The sequence below is a fragment of the Anomaloglossus baeobatrachus genome, chromosome 1, assembly GCF_048569485.1.
Source record: "Anomaloglossus baeobatrachus isolate aAnoBae1 chromosome 1, aAnoBae1.hap1, whole genome shotgun sequence".
In the NCBI taxonomy this organism is placed as follows: Eukaryota; Metazoa; Chordata; class Amphibia; order Anura; family Aromobatidae; genus Anomaloglossus; species Anomaloglossus baeobatrachus.
Genome location: NC_134353.1, coordinates 919,302,473 through 919,317,835, shown reverse-complemented (window position 1 = coordinate 919,317,835; position 15,363 = coordinate 919,302,473). Strand labels below are relative to the sequence as shown.

The following is a 15,363-nucleotide window of genomic DNA, read 5'->3' as shown; positions in this document are numbered from 1 at the left end:
TCTGATCGGTTTGCTGGAAGGCAAAGCGATCATATGATGTGTCAGGTTCAAGGGCCTGAATCACATGACACAGCAGCTGATTGTATAAATGGCTTTTATACAATCAGCTGATGCATCAATGCAAAACAACCCCCAAAAAACTACACACTTCTGTGCAGACTCATGTCCGACAGCAACAGCTGATAGTTTAGCCGGCCGCTCGACTTATAGTGTCAGCTGATTCCGTCAGGTGACTGCATCAGCTGATCATCGCCAGGTCTGAGAGAGAGAAGAGAGAGAGAAAAGAGAGAGAGAAGAGAGAGAGAAGAGAAGAGAGAGAGAGGAGAGAGAGGGAAAAGAGAGAGGAAAGAGAGAAGAGAGAGAGTAGAGAAGAGAGAGGGAGAGAGAGAGAAGAGAGAGAGAGGACAGAGAAGAGGAGAGAGAAGAGGAGAGAGAAGAGGAGAGAAGAGAGAGAAGAGAGAGAGGAGAGAGAGAGAGGGAAAAAGAGAGACTGAGAAAAACAGAGAGAGAGAAAGAGAGAGAAAAAGAGAGAGAGAAAGAGAGAGAGAGAAAGAGAGAAAAAGAGAGAGAGAGAAAGAGAGAGAGAGAGAAAGCGAGAGAGAGAAAAAGAGAGAGAGGAGAGAGAGAGAGAGAGAGAGAGGAGAGAGAGGAGAGAGCAATGCAGCCTCATTCCGTGAACTGCTCCAATTTAAGAGGTGTGTCCCGCGGCTCACAGATGATGTCCGGCTCCTCCCCTCAGTGCATAATTAAATTAAATTATAATTATAAATAAATAATGATTATAATTTAAAATAAATTACATTCTGTACCGGGACAGCCAGGACTCGAACTCGTGAACTAACTCTCCTTAGGTAGCTGCTCTATTCATTGAGCCACTGCCCCTAATGAAAAGCACAGGAAGATTTGGTAATCTTGACCTCTATACTGCAGTAGAGAATCCAGAAGCAGATTGTTCAGCTGCAAGGATGGATGGATGTATGGTGAAAGGAGGAAACACTGGTACAATTCAGCGCGCTGGATGGATGGATGGGCGGATGGATGGATGGGTGGATGGATTGATGGATTGATGGATAGATGGGCGGATGGATGGATTGATGGATGGATGGGCGGATGGATTGATGGATGGGCGGATGGATGGATGGATGGGTGGGCGGATGGATGGATTGACGGATGGGCGGATGGATGGATGGGTGGATGGATGGGCAGGCAGCTACCGACAGTACCGCACTCAACACCGCACACATGCAGACATTACAACCACCATCATCCTCGCACACACGCAGGCATTACCTCAGTGACGTCCCCGCTGACAGCGCGGCTCACTTCATTGCTCCGTGGATCTGACACAGAGCGCTCGTGTTCTACGGCACTCTTGTCAGCTTCATGTAGCAGAGCTTGATGCATCGCAGGACCTCTATGGATTACGCTGGACCTGGAAGGGTATTTGGGGATTTTAATAAAATGGTGAAAGAGGGTGTTTTTTTGTCTTTTATTCCAAATAAAGGATTTTCCGCTGTGTGTGTTTATTTACTTTCACTTACAGGTTAATTATGGAAGGTATCTCGGGGAGACGCCTGCCATGATTAATCCCTTATTACCCCGATTGCCACCGCACCAGGGCAATTTGGGATGAGCTGGGTAGAGTCCCGGGACTGTCGCATCTAATGGATGCGGCAATTCCGGACGGCTGCTGGTGATATTGTTAGGGTGGTGGGCTCCCCATAACGTGGCGCTCCCCATCCTGACAATACCAGCCTCCAGCCGTGTGGCTTTATCTTGGCTGGTATCAAAAAATTGGGAGGAACCGCATTTTTTTTTATTATTATTTATTTATTTTACTGCACGGTATAGACCCGCCTGCCGGCGGCTGTGATTGGTTGCAGTGAGACAGCTGTCACTCATCGTGGGGGCGTGTCTGACTGCAACCCATCATGGGCGCCGGTGGGCATGGGAAGGCAGGGAATACGAGATTGAATAATGAAGCGGCAGCCACTTTCAAAAGAGGAAAAGCCGCCGGAGCTTTGTGACAGCTGTGCAGCGCCGCGCCCGTGATCGGTGAGTAGGAAAGAAAGAGGGATTGTGCTGGGGACGCAGGACGCATACAGATACGCAACGTGCGCACATACTTACTGTGAAAAGCCACGCTTTTGGTGATCGAACCGTTCTCGAACGGTAACTCGAACTGCCGAGCTTTAAGGAAATCGTTCGAGTTCGTCGAACGACTCGAACATCGCCCAAAATCACTCGAATTTGAAATTGGCGAACCGTTCGACTCGAGCATCGCTCAACTCTAGTATTAATTTCTTGAAATGCATCTCTTATATAATTTTTCAAATCACTGACACTTTTTGGGTTTCGACTATAAACCTTGTCCTTGAGTACTCCCCAAAAGAAAAAATCTATTGGGGTCAAGTCTGGTGAACGTGCCGGCCAATCAAGTGGGCCTCTTCGGCCAATCCATTTATTAGGATTAGGATTAGATTTCAGGATTCGCATGATAGAAGCTCGTGAAATTCCCAATTCTAAAGAGACTCTTCTGGGGGACTTTTCTGGACTCTGAACAAATGTTTAAGCAACAAGTTGTTTATTATTTTCTGTACAGGCTGTTTTGGGTCGACCAGTTTTTGGAGTATTAAGGATTGAGCCAGTGGCATCAAATTTGTCATGAATGCAGTAAATGGTTTGTCTCTTTGGGGCTTGAGCACCAAATGTTTCAACACAATTTGCTTTTACGGTTTCAGCATTTTGAGATTTTTAATACTCTTTTAAAATCCATTTTCTTTGATCTGTATTTAAATTATTTGCCATTATTGGTTATCTGAATTATCTTAAAAGAAAACAGATTTGGGGGAGATTTATCTGTGAAAACTGGATCTGTGAAACTGACTAAAGGGTACTTTACATGCTGTGATATCGGTACCGATATCGCTAGTGAGAGTACCCGCCCCCGTCGGTTGTGCATCACGGGCAAATCGCTGCCTGTGGCGCACAACATCGCTAACACCCATCACACGGACTTACCTTCCCTGTGACATCGCTGTGACCGGCGAACCGCCTCCTTTCTAAGGGGGCAGTTCGTGCGGCGTCACAGTGACGTCACACGGCAGCTGTTCAATAGCAGAGGAGGGGTGGAGTTGAGCGGCCGTAACATACCGCCCATCTCCTTCCTTCCTCATTGCCGGTGAATAGAGGTAAGGAGATGTTCGTCGCTCCTGCGGTGTCACACATAGCGATGTGTAATGCCGCAGGAAGGAGGAACAACATCGCTAGTGCCCAAGCAACGATATTTGGTGTTATAACGACCTCTCCAAAACCAACGATTTTTACCACTTTTGGGATCTTTGAAGGTCGCTCGTACGTGTCACACTCTGCGATGTCGCTAACGACGCTGGATGTGCGTCACAAACACCGTGACCCCGACGATATATCGTTAGCGATATCGCAGCGTGTAAAGAACCCTTAAGTTGACCTTAGCAACCAATTAGATTCCACCTTTCATTTTCTAAAGAGTCTGTGAAGAACGAAAAGTGGAATTTGATTGGTTGCTAAGGGCAACTGAGTCAGTTTCACTTTACACCATGTTTGATAAATCTCCCCATTCATAACCCTATTACACATAATGTCCACCTACTTTTGGACCACCCTGTATTTTGTTGCAGAACCTTTTGAGGCAATCACTACAATCAGATGATTCCTGTAACTGTCAATGAGACTTTTGCTCCTCTCGACAAGTATTTTGGCCACTCCTCAAGAGCAAACTGCTCCAGTTGTCTTGTGTGTGAAGGTTGCCTTTTCCAGATGGCATGTTTCAGCTCTTTCCGAAAATGCTTAATAGGATTTAGGTCAAGGCTCATAAAAGCCACTTCAGAATAGTCCAATGTTTTCCTCTTAGCCATTCTTGGGTGTTTTTAGTTGTGTGTTTTGGGTCATTAATCCTTTTGCAAGACTCATGACCTGTGACTGAGACCAAGCTTTCTGACTCTGGGCAGCACATTTCTCTCTAGAATCCCTTGACGGCCTTGACATGTCATTGTACCCTGCTTAGATTCAAGACACCCTGTGCCAGATGCAGAAAAGCAGCCCCAGAACATAACAGAGCAGAGCCTCCTCCATGTTCCACAGTAGTGACAGTGTTCTTTTCTTGATATACAGTGCCTACAAGTAGTATTCAACCTCCTGCAGATTTAGCAGGTTTACACATTCGGAATTAACTTGGCATTGTGACATTTGGACTGTAGATCAGCCTGGAAGTGTGAAATGCACTGCAGCAAAAAAGAATGTTATTTCTTTTTTTTTTTTTTTTTTTTTTTTAATGGTGAAAAGTTTATTCAGAGGGTCATTTATTATTCCACCCCTCAAACCACCAGAATTCTGTTTGGTTCCCCTAAAGTATTAAGAAGTATTTCAGGCACAAAGAACAATGAGCTTCACATGTTTGGATTAATTATCTCTTTTTCCAGCCTTTTCTGACTAATTAAGACCCTCCCCAAACTTGTGAACAGCAATCATACTTGGTCAACATGGGAAAGACAAAGGAGCATTCCAAGGCCATCAGAGATAAGATCGTGGAGGGTCACAAGGCTGGCAAGGGGTACAAAACCCTTTCCAAGGAGTTGGGCCTACCTGTCTACACTGTTGGGAGCATCATCCGGAAGTGGAAGGCTTATGGAACTACTGTTAGCCTTCCACGGCCTGGACAGCCTTTGAAAGTTTCCACCCGTGCCGAGGCCAGGCTTGTCCGAAGAGTCAAGGCTAACCCAAGGACAACAAGGAAGGAGCTCCGGGAAGATCTCATGGCAGTGGGGATATTGGTTTCAGTCAATACCATAAGTAACGTACTCCACCGCAATGGTCTCCGTTCCAGACGAGCCCGTAAGGTACCTTTACTTTCAAAGCGTCATGTCAAGGCTCATCTACAGTTTGCTCATGATCACTTGGAGGACTCTGAGACAGACTGGTTCAAGGTTCTCTGGTCTGATGAGACCAAGATCGAGATCTTTGGTGCCAACCACACACGTGACGTTTGGAGACTGGATGGCACTGCATACGACCCCAAGAATACCATCCCTACAGTCAAGCATGGTGGTGGCAGCATCATGCTGTGGGGCTGTTTCTCAGTCAAGGGGCCTGGCCATCTGGTCCGCATCCATGGGAAGATGGATAGCACGGCCTACCTGGAGATTTTGGCCAAGAACCTCCGCTCCTCCATCAAGGATCTTAAGATGGGTCGTCATTTCATCTTCCAACAAGACAATGACCCAAAGCACACAGCCAAGAAAACCAAGGCCTGGTTCAAGAGGGAAAAAATCAAGGTGTTGCAGTGGCCTAGTCAGTCTCCTGACCTTAACCCAATTGATTGAAAACTTGTGGAAGGAGCTCAAGATTAAAGTCCACATGAGACACCCAAAGAACCTAGATAACTTGGAGAAGATCTGCATGGAGGAGTGGGCCAAGATAACTCCAGAGACCTGTGCCGGCCTGATCAGGTCTTATAAAAGACGATTATTAGCTGTAATTGCTAACAAGGGTTATTCCACAAAATATTAAACCTAGGGGTTGAATAATAATTGACCCACACTTTTATGTTGAAAATTTATTAAAATTTAACTGAGCAACATAACTTGTTGGTTTGTAAGATTTATGCATCTGTTAATAAATCCTGCTCTTGTTTGAAGTTTGCAGGCTCTAACTTATTTGCATCTTATCAAACCTGCTAAATCTGCAGGGGGTTGAATACTACTTGTAGGCACTGTACCTCTTTTTTCCCATCTGTGAACATAGAGCTGATGTGCTTTGCCAAAAAGTTCAATTTTTGTCTCATCTGTCCTAGGACATTCTCAGTATGGTTATAGGAATCCATAGAAGAATACAATGATCTACGCATTTCAGATGTGTACATCCTTATTCAGGATATTAAAAGACTGCCACTGGTGGATTTAAATAGTGAATGGATCCAGATTGCACAGGAGCAGGCTGATTAATTTATCAAAGATATGTCAAATTGCAGATGACGTAGAAGAGCAATACGAATAAAAGGAAACATGTTCCATAAATCCTTCAAAATATATTCCTATAGAGAGTATACATTAAAAAATGTAAAATGGATCAGATCTACAATGCTAAACGAATATAAATTAGATATTTTAGAAAGTACATTTTTTTAGTATAGAAATGCACCAGTAAGATTAACATGTGCAAAATGTATTAGTTATCTTCAAATAAACAAATAAACAGCAAACACTATAATATGACATGATGTCTGCAATCTTTTTCCAGCCAAAATTTTGCTGCAAAATTCAAACAGTGCTCCTTCCCTTCTGAGCCCTGCCGTGCACCCAAACAGTAGTTTTACCCCACATATGGGGCATTGTCATACTCAGGAAAAAATGCACAACAAATTGTATAGACCATTTTCTCCTATTACTCTTGTGAAAATGAAAAATGTGTGACTAAAGCAACATTTTAATGTGAAAAATTATTTTTTTCATTTTCACATCTCAACGTTAAAAAAGCTTTGAGAAGCACCTGTGGGTTTAAAGTGCTCACCAAATATCTAGATAAATTCCTTGAGGATTACTTTCCAAAATGGGGTGACTTGTGGGGGAGGTTCAAACTGTTTAGGCACATCAGGGGCTCTGCCATCATGACATGGCATCCACTACCTATTTTAGGGGAAAATATGTGTAACTGGGTTAAAAACTGGCTCAGTGATAGGAAACAAAGGGTGGTTATTAATGGTACGTACTCGGACTGGGTCTCAGTTCATAGTGGGGTACCACAGGGGTCAGTATTGGGCCCGCTTCTTTTCAACATATTTATAAATGACCTTGTTGGGGGCATGCGGAGTAGAATTTCAATATTTGCAGATGATACTAAACTCTGCAGGGTAATCAATACAGAGGAGGATAATTTTATATTACAGGGAGATTTATGTAAATTGGAGGATTGGGCTGAGAAGTGGCAATTGAAGTTTAATGTAGATAAATGTAAGGTCATGCACTTGGGTAGAGGAAATAAAATTTATAATTATGTACTTAATTGTAGAGCACTGGGTAAAACAGACACAGAAAAAGACTTGGGTGTATGGGTGGATGGTAAACTTCACTTTAGTGGACAGTGTCAGGCAGCTGCTGCCAGGGCTAATAAAATAATGGGATGTATTAAAAGAGGTATAAGTGTTCATGAAAAAAATATAGTTCTACCTCTGTACAAGTCACTAGTGCGACCGCACTTAGAATACTGTGTACAATTCTGGTCACCGATATATAAGAAGGATATAGCTGAACTGGAGAGGGTGCAGAGAAGAGCGACCAAGATTATTAGAGGAATGGGTGGGCTGCAATACCAAGACAGGTTATTAAACTTGGGGTTATTTAGTTTGGAAAAACGAAGGCTTAGGGGGGATCTAATCACAATGTATAAATATATGAGGGGACAGTACAGAGACCTTTCCAAAGATCTTTTTACACCTAGGCCTGCGACTGGAACACGGGGGCATCCGCTACGTCTTGAGGAAAGAAGGTTTAAACATAATCACAGACGAGGATTCTTTACTGTACGAGCAGTGAGACTATGGAACTCTCTGCCGCATGATGTTGTAATGAGTGATTCACTACTAACATTTAAGCAGAGCCTGGACGCCTTTCTTGAAAAATTTAATATTACCAGTTATGTATATTAGATTTTATGACAGGGTATTGATCCAGGGAACTAGTCTGATTGCCGGATGTGGAGTCAGGAAGGAAATTTTTCCCCATTGGAACTTGTTTGCCACATTGGGTTTTTTTTGCCTTCCTCTGGATCAACATGTTAGGCTACGGGTTGAACTAGATGGACTTAGAGTCTCCCTTCAACCTTAAAAACTATGATACTATGATGATACTAGACAATTTTTTATTCCAAAATTCATACAGCACTTCTTCTCTTCTGAGCCCTGCCATGCACCAAAACAGTAGTGTTTCACCACATATGGGCTTGTGCAGAAAAATTGCACAATAAATTGTAATTTCCATTTTCTCCTGGTTACTTTTGTGAAAATGAAAAATTTGAGATTAATCATTTTTGTGGGAAAAAAATGAAAATGTAAATGTTTCTTTCCACATTGCTGTAATTCCCATGAATCACCTATGGGGTTAATAAACTTCTTGAATGTGGTTTTGAGCACTCTCAGGGGTGGAGGTTTTAAAATGTTGTCACTTTTGGGTTTTTCAAATAGGCACCTCAAATTCAATTCAAATGTGATCCCTAAAATAATGGTTTTGGTATTTTGTTTGGGAAAAATGAAAAATTGACGATAAACTTTTAACCCTTCTAACTTACTAACAAAAAAATTAAGTTTCAAAAATTATGCCCATGTAAAGTAGACATATGGGAATAATTTATTACCTATTTTGTGTGGTTTAGTTATCTGGTTTGAGGGCATAAAAAAATCAAATTTCAAAAATTGCAAAATGTTTTCTCAAATTTTAGATATTTTCACAAATAAACACAAATCATATCGACCATGATTTACCATTAATATAAAGTACAACATGTCATAAAAAAAAAAAAAACTATCTCAGAATCACTGGGATATGGTAAAGTATTCCAGAATTATTGCCTCATAAAGTGACACTGGTCGGAATTGTAACCTTTGGCCTGGTCAGGAAGGTGAAAACAGGATTGGTGGTGAAGGGGTTAAAATTATGTCAAGGCAATTAAAAAAATTAGTATAATCACTTAACCTGTAAAATGCTGCTAGTTTGTAATGTACTCACTTTCAGCATTCATCACTGTTACTTACATACCACACTTTGGTATGTGACCATCCTCATTTTTAATTTTGGAGGGTCAGGTCACATACCAACTAGTCTTTTCCTGTCTGAAGTCTAGTTGTAATGTCACAACTGACATTACACCCACTGTAAAAAAGCGAAGCAGTGCTGGGCTAGGGAATGCAGGCGAGCGCTGTGTGAACAGTGATTGGTCTGAACTGTCCAATCAGCTGTAAGGAGGGACATTTCATGTATATTCACAGCACTGTCTCCTATGCAGGGAATGCCATCCCCATGCCAATGCTATTATAAATGATTGTGAATTTTCTTGGAATGTCCCTCATTATAGCTAAGTGGACCTTACAGTCCAATCAGCCGTTTAAGCGCTGACACAGCACTGGACCATATCAGTATTACTTGGCAGCACGGCAGCTATTTCTGATTAGCAAATTTCCTTTCTTGGCAGTCGCAGCGTTTCCAGTTAGTGCCAAATCTCTGCGTTATCTCTATTGAACTCTGGACGCCTCTCCCCCCTCATCTCCTCCTCACATCAGACCTGGACTAAATTAATTACGAAAGGGAGGAGAACAATATCTTGAGCCATGGTAAAACTCCCATTATCAGCTGCAAGCTGCACAGTTTTCACTTGTGGACTCTTTTCCTCCTTTCTCTTCTTAACCTGGCTATTCTTCAGAAAACGTAAGTGTATGTGGATATGTTTGAGTTTGGATGCTTGAATGTGTATATATATATATATATATATATATATATATATATATATATATATATATATATATATATACACAGTACAGACCAAATGTTTGGACACACCTTCTCATCTCTAGAAAAACTATTAAGAGGAGACTTTGTGCAGCAGGCCTTCATGGTAAAATAGCTGCTAGGAAACCACTGCTAAGGACAGGCAACAAGCAGAAGAGACTTGTTTGGGCTAAAAAACATAAGGAATGGACATTAGACCAGTAGAAATCTGTGCTTTTGTCTGATGAGTCCAAATTTGAGATCTTTGGAACCAACCACCGTGTCTTTGTAGAAAAGGTGAATGGATGGACTCTACATGCCTGGTTCCCAGGATTTATTCAAAATTGAAGGAATACAGAACCAGCATGGCTACCACAGCATCTTGCAGCGGCATGCTATTCCATCCGGTTTGCGTTTAGTTGGACCATCATTTATTTTTCAACAGGACAATGACCTTAAACACACCTCCAGGCTGTGTAAGGGCTATTTGACTAAGAAGGAGAGTGATGGGATTCTACGCCAGATGACCTGGCCTCCACAGTTACCAGACCTGAACGCAATCGAGATGGTTTGGGGTGAGCTGGACCGCAGAGTGAAGGCAAAAGGGCCAACAATTGCTAAACATCTCTGGGAACTCCTTCAAGACTGTTGGAAAACCATTTCCGGTGACTACCTCTTGAAGCTCATCAAGAGAATGGCAAGAGTGTGCAAAGCAGTAATCAAAGCAAAAGGTGGCTACTTTGAAGAACCTAGAATATAAGACATATTTTCAGTTGTTTCACACTTTTTTAAGTATTTCATCCCACATGTTTTCATTCATGGTTCTGATGTCTTCAATGTGAATCTACAATTTTTAGAGTCATGCAAATAAAGAAAACCCTTTGAATGAGAAGGTGTGTCCAAACCTTTGGTCTGTACTATATATATATATATATATATATATATATATATATATATATATAAAATCACATTTTTGTAGACATAGCTTTCGTGGGACAACACTGATGATCTGACCCCACGGCTCCTCATGGCAAAGAATTCTCTGAGGAGCTGAAAAAAAGAGTTGTTGCTCTAAATAAAGATGGCCGAGGCTATAAGAAGATTAATATCACCCTGAGACTAAGCTGCAGCACGGTGGCCAAGACCATACAGCGGTTTAACAACACAGTTTCCACTCAGAATAGGCCTTGCCATGGTTGACTAAAGAAGTTGAGTGCACAAGCTCAGCGTCATATTCGTCTTTTCAAAACAGATACATGAGTGCAGCCAGCATTGCTGCAAATGTTACAGGGGTGCGGAGTCTGCCAGTCACTGCTCAGACCATACGCCACACACTGCATCACATTGATCTGTATGGCTGTCATCGCAGAAGGAAGCCTCTTCTAAAGATGATGCAGAAAAAAGTCTGCAAACAGTTTGCTGAAGACAAGCAGACTAAGGACATGGATTACTGGTACAATGTTTTGTGGTCTGATGAAAGTATGATAAACTTATTTGTTTCAGATGGTGTCAAGCGTGTGTGATGGTAACCAAATGAGGAGTACAACGACAACTGTGACCTGCCTACAATCAGGCATGGTGGTGGAAGTGTCATAGTTTGGGGCTGTCGGGAGCTACAGTTCATTGAGGGAACCATGGATGCCAACATGTACTGTGAAGCAGAGCATGATCCCCTCCCTTCAGAAACTGGGCTACATGGCAGAATTCCCACATGATAATGACCCCAAGCACACCTCCAAGACCACCATTGCCTTGCTAAAGAAACTGAGGGTAAAGATGCTGGACTGGCCAAGAGTCTCCAAACCTGAACCCTATGGAGTATCTGAGAGGCCTCCTCAAATGGAAGGTGGAGGAGCGCAAGGTCTCTTAACATCCACCAGATCCATGATGTTGTCATGGATAATGGTAGAGGATCCAGTGGCTATTGTGAAGCTCTAGTGAACTCCATGCCCAAGAGAGTTAAGGCAGTGCTTGAAAATAGTGGCAGCCACACAAAATATTGACACTTTGGGCACAATTTGGCCATTATCACTTAAGGGTGTACTCACTTTTGTTGCCAGCGGTTTAGACATTAATGGCTGTGTGTTGAGTTATTTAGAGGGCACCAAATCTACACTGTTATACAAGCTGCACACTGACACTGTACATTGTATCACAGGGTCAGATCTTCAGTGTTGTCATTAAAAAAAATGTACACAAATGTGAGGAGTGCACTGTGAAATATGTTTATATATGTGTTTATGTATATGTATAGTGTGAGTATGTGTTTGTGAATACTGTGTGTGTAGATATCTTATATACTGAAAGGGAAAATGTCATCAAGTTTTTCCCTTATAAGCTGCGGCCACCACCAGTGAGCTCTTATATACAGCATTCTAGAATACTGTATATAAGAGCCCAGGCCACTCTGTATAACGTAAAAAAACACTTTTTATAATACTCACATGAGGTTGCAGTCCGGTCCAATGGGCATTGCCATTGTGGAGCCCTTCAGGTGCGGTGCAGCAGGGTACTACCCTTAGGGACTCCACGGGATGGAACGGTCGGGTCACAGGTAGGGAACCTTCGTTTTGGGATTTGCCGTGACGCCACTCTCAGAATTGCGGTCAGTGAGGACCACCACTGCAGGTTAAGGGATGCCTGGGGCTGATGGTGGGTGCAGTCAGTATAATAGCCTCCTGAGAGTGAGGCAAGCCCCAGGCCCCTGTGTATGTGTGTGGGACCACAGGTCGCAGAATGACTCAAACACAGTCCAAGTAGTCTTTTAACGTGTTTACTCACTGTTTAGAGGTCACGGTGAGATGCCCGGGCGACACTGTGATAACCAGGTGGAACCAGGAATTCCAAGAGGCCGTTCTGAGGGTAGCTGTCCACTCGCCCTCCTTGCACTCTTTCTGTTTGGGAGGATCCCTTGCCTGAAGCGTGGTAGGACTCCTCCAGGGAAGCTGTTACTACCCTGCTCCCCTCTCTCTGGCCCGTCTGCCGGCAGCGTGGCCTTGGTGGGATGGCTTCTGGCCCTGTCCCCTTATGGGCCTGGTGGTTGCTGCTTGGCTCGAGCTCTGTGTAGTCGTGGTGAGGGCATGAAGAACCCCCCCCCACCTGTAGGTTAAGCAGCTCTGGATGATTTGCTGCCCGTACTGGGGATCTGTTTCCCCTTGCGTGCTCGGATACCAGGATCTCCGTACTCAGCCACCCCTCTCTCTGGATGTCTTTCAGGCCGACCCACGGTGCCCTTTCTCCCCCGCTTTCAGCTACTGCACTCCTCAGGACCTGTCTTACACGAGAGCCCCTCTGCTGCCTTCCACACACCTCAACCTCCAGCTCCCGACTTCCCTCACTTCCTCTCTGCCCTGCTTCCTAGCAACCAGCCTCGGAGCACACCCCTTGCTGGGAATTGAAAGTTAACCCCTACTGGCTACCCAAGGGTCCCCTCTAGTGATGTGGGAGACCTGGTCACTATGTGTTTGTGTGTGCACCTCATCCTGGCCTTTGGAGATTACCTGGAGGCATTGTCCCCGCATGGGTGCAATACTCTGTGGTGCCTGACCAGGTCAGGGGCGCCACATTCCCCCTTAGTTATCATCAGCACGTCCTCGGGCTGCAAAGACAAGAGAAAAGAAAAAAAAAGGTAAATACAAACTTTTCCCACACAGAGGCAATTATTTACATTTAAACATACCAGGTACCATTCCACCACCAACCACCCACATGTCCGAACCCCACCCAAAAACCTCCAGGAGGTAGGTCGCCAGTCCTTTTGGTGACCAGGGCTGGGCCATCACATTCCCCAGACCTTTCCTCCAATCTTCCTCTCCTGAGGAGAGTGGTGTAAGGTAGGCCCCATAAACAGGCGTACCCGCTTCCGAGTGTTGGAGGGCAGGCCCCATAAACAGGCGTGCCCCCTTGTTGGTGCAGAGCCATGCCCCCTAACAGGCAGACTCTGTGGTTGATACCAAGGAGGCAACTTTTTACAATGCAAAAGTTTGTGGTTAAAGCCAGTTCATAACCGGTGGTCCATTTTTTTTTTAAAGTGCACGTGAACTAGTGCAAAGAAAACATTTTAAAGAGGTCTCACAATAGTCCTTGTGGGCACATTTCACTTAAACGTTACTTAACTGTAAACAGGTTAAACATTACATTTCATACCGTCACTTTGAACTAAACTGTACTTTCTCTATAGCGTAATGGGAGCTGACCAAAGTTGCTGCGGGTTGACCTACGCAGTACTATACTGTCACCTGTCTGAGGTTGTATCCTCCCACCCGATGTATGTGTCTCAATGTGAATAATAGGTGTACTAGGTATTGATACCAGTGCATGGTCTTCTGCTTCAGCTACATTTGGCTCTTCCAGGTTCTGAACAGGTTCTTCTGGGTCTCTTACTTCTCCAGATTGAGGGAATGTAATAACCGGAATAACTACTGCTCCATTGTATTGAGGCCAACTTGCTGGAAAATCTCCAAGTACAGTATGGATCATCTTTTCTTTTGGTTCTTGAACTGGCAAAGGGTTGGGACTTTCTTCAGGGGTTCTTAGTTGTTCAGGACATTTCTTTAAGCGATCTCTAGAAACGACAGCTGTTGTTTTTCCTCCATCCTTGCTGATACGGCATGTCTTTTCATTGCTAAGCGTCGATGGTAACACAGTATAGGGTTCTTCTTCCCAGTGATTGTCAAGTTTATGATGTCTTCTCTTTCTCTTGAGAACTATATCTCCTGGCATCAAAGGAACAGCAGGTGCTTTTCGATTGTAGGCCTTTTCTTGTTTCTCACGCTGCTGAGTCAGGCTTCGCTCCACACACTCTTGTACTTTCTTGTATTGGGCTTGGCGGTTGGAATCCCAATCAGCACCTTGTAGATGGTCTTCAGGGGTCTCAACTCCCATTTCCAGATCTACTGGCAATCTCCCTGGTCTGGCCCTCATCAGGTATGCCGGTGTGCAGTTCGTGGAACTCACAGGGATGTTGTTATACATGTCCACTAGATCGGGCAGTTTTTCCGGCCACCGACTTCGTTCTTCTAATGGGAGAGTCTTCAGAAGGTCGAGAATGATGTGGTTCATTTTCTCACACATGCCATTGGTCTGAGGATGGTAAGGCGTGGTACGGATCTTTTTGCAGCCGTAAAGGTTACAAAACTCTTTAAACACTTCAGCTTCAAAGGCTGGTCCTTGGTCAGTGAGCACTTGGTCTGGATAGCCATGTGGTCGACAGAAATGTGTCTGGAACGCTTTGGCTGCAGTCTGACCGGTCAAGTCCTTGACTGGTACTACCACCAGGAATCTGGAGTAGTGGTCAACCATAGTGAGAGCGTAGTTGTAGCCTTGTCTGCTGGGTGCCAACTTTACATGGTCCAGGGCCACGATCTACAGGGGCCGTTTAGTTTGGATTGGCTGGAGTGGTGCTCTCTGGCTGGGCTGGTCTTTTCTTCTAAGATTGCAGGGCCCGCAGTTTCGACACCACTTCTCTAGGGCAGATCTCATGCCCACCCAGTAGAATCTTACTTTAAGTAGGGCCTCCAGTTTCTTCCAACCAAAGTGGCCTGCACCATTGTGATAGGCTTCTAGCACCATCCTCGTATCCTTCTGTGGTACAATCACTTGCCACACCTTCTCATGCGTCCTCGGGTCAATGATGCTCCTGTAAAGTTTGTCTTGATAGATGAATAATCGACCCCTCTCCTTCCATAGGTACTGTGCCTCAGGTGGGGCTCCTTTGTCAAGGCTGGCGCCAGGCTGGTTGATCAGTTTCTTTACCAAGCCTACCGCTGGATCATTTTCCTGGGTCTCCTTCCAGTTGTAGTGAGGTAGTGGGTTCAGGGTCACCTCTTGGCGGTTGGCACGCAACTGCCGA

General features: G+C 44.2%; 1 protein-coding gene across 1 annotated transcript in view; it reads left to right on the top strand.

Moving 5' to 3' along the window:
* Positions 1–9,382: 9,382 nt before the first annotated feature.
* Positions 9,383–15,363, top strand: part of LOC142302102 (acyl-coenzyme A amino acid N-acyltransferase 1-like) — an 84,192-nt gene continuing 78,211 nt past the window's right edge. Inside the window, exon 1 of the mRNA XM_075343187.1 lies at positions 9,383–9,452. The gene's annotated coding sequence lies outside the window, so the exon portion shown is untranslated. The remainder of the gene's footprint in view (positions 9,453–15,363) is intronic.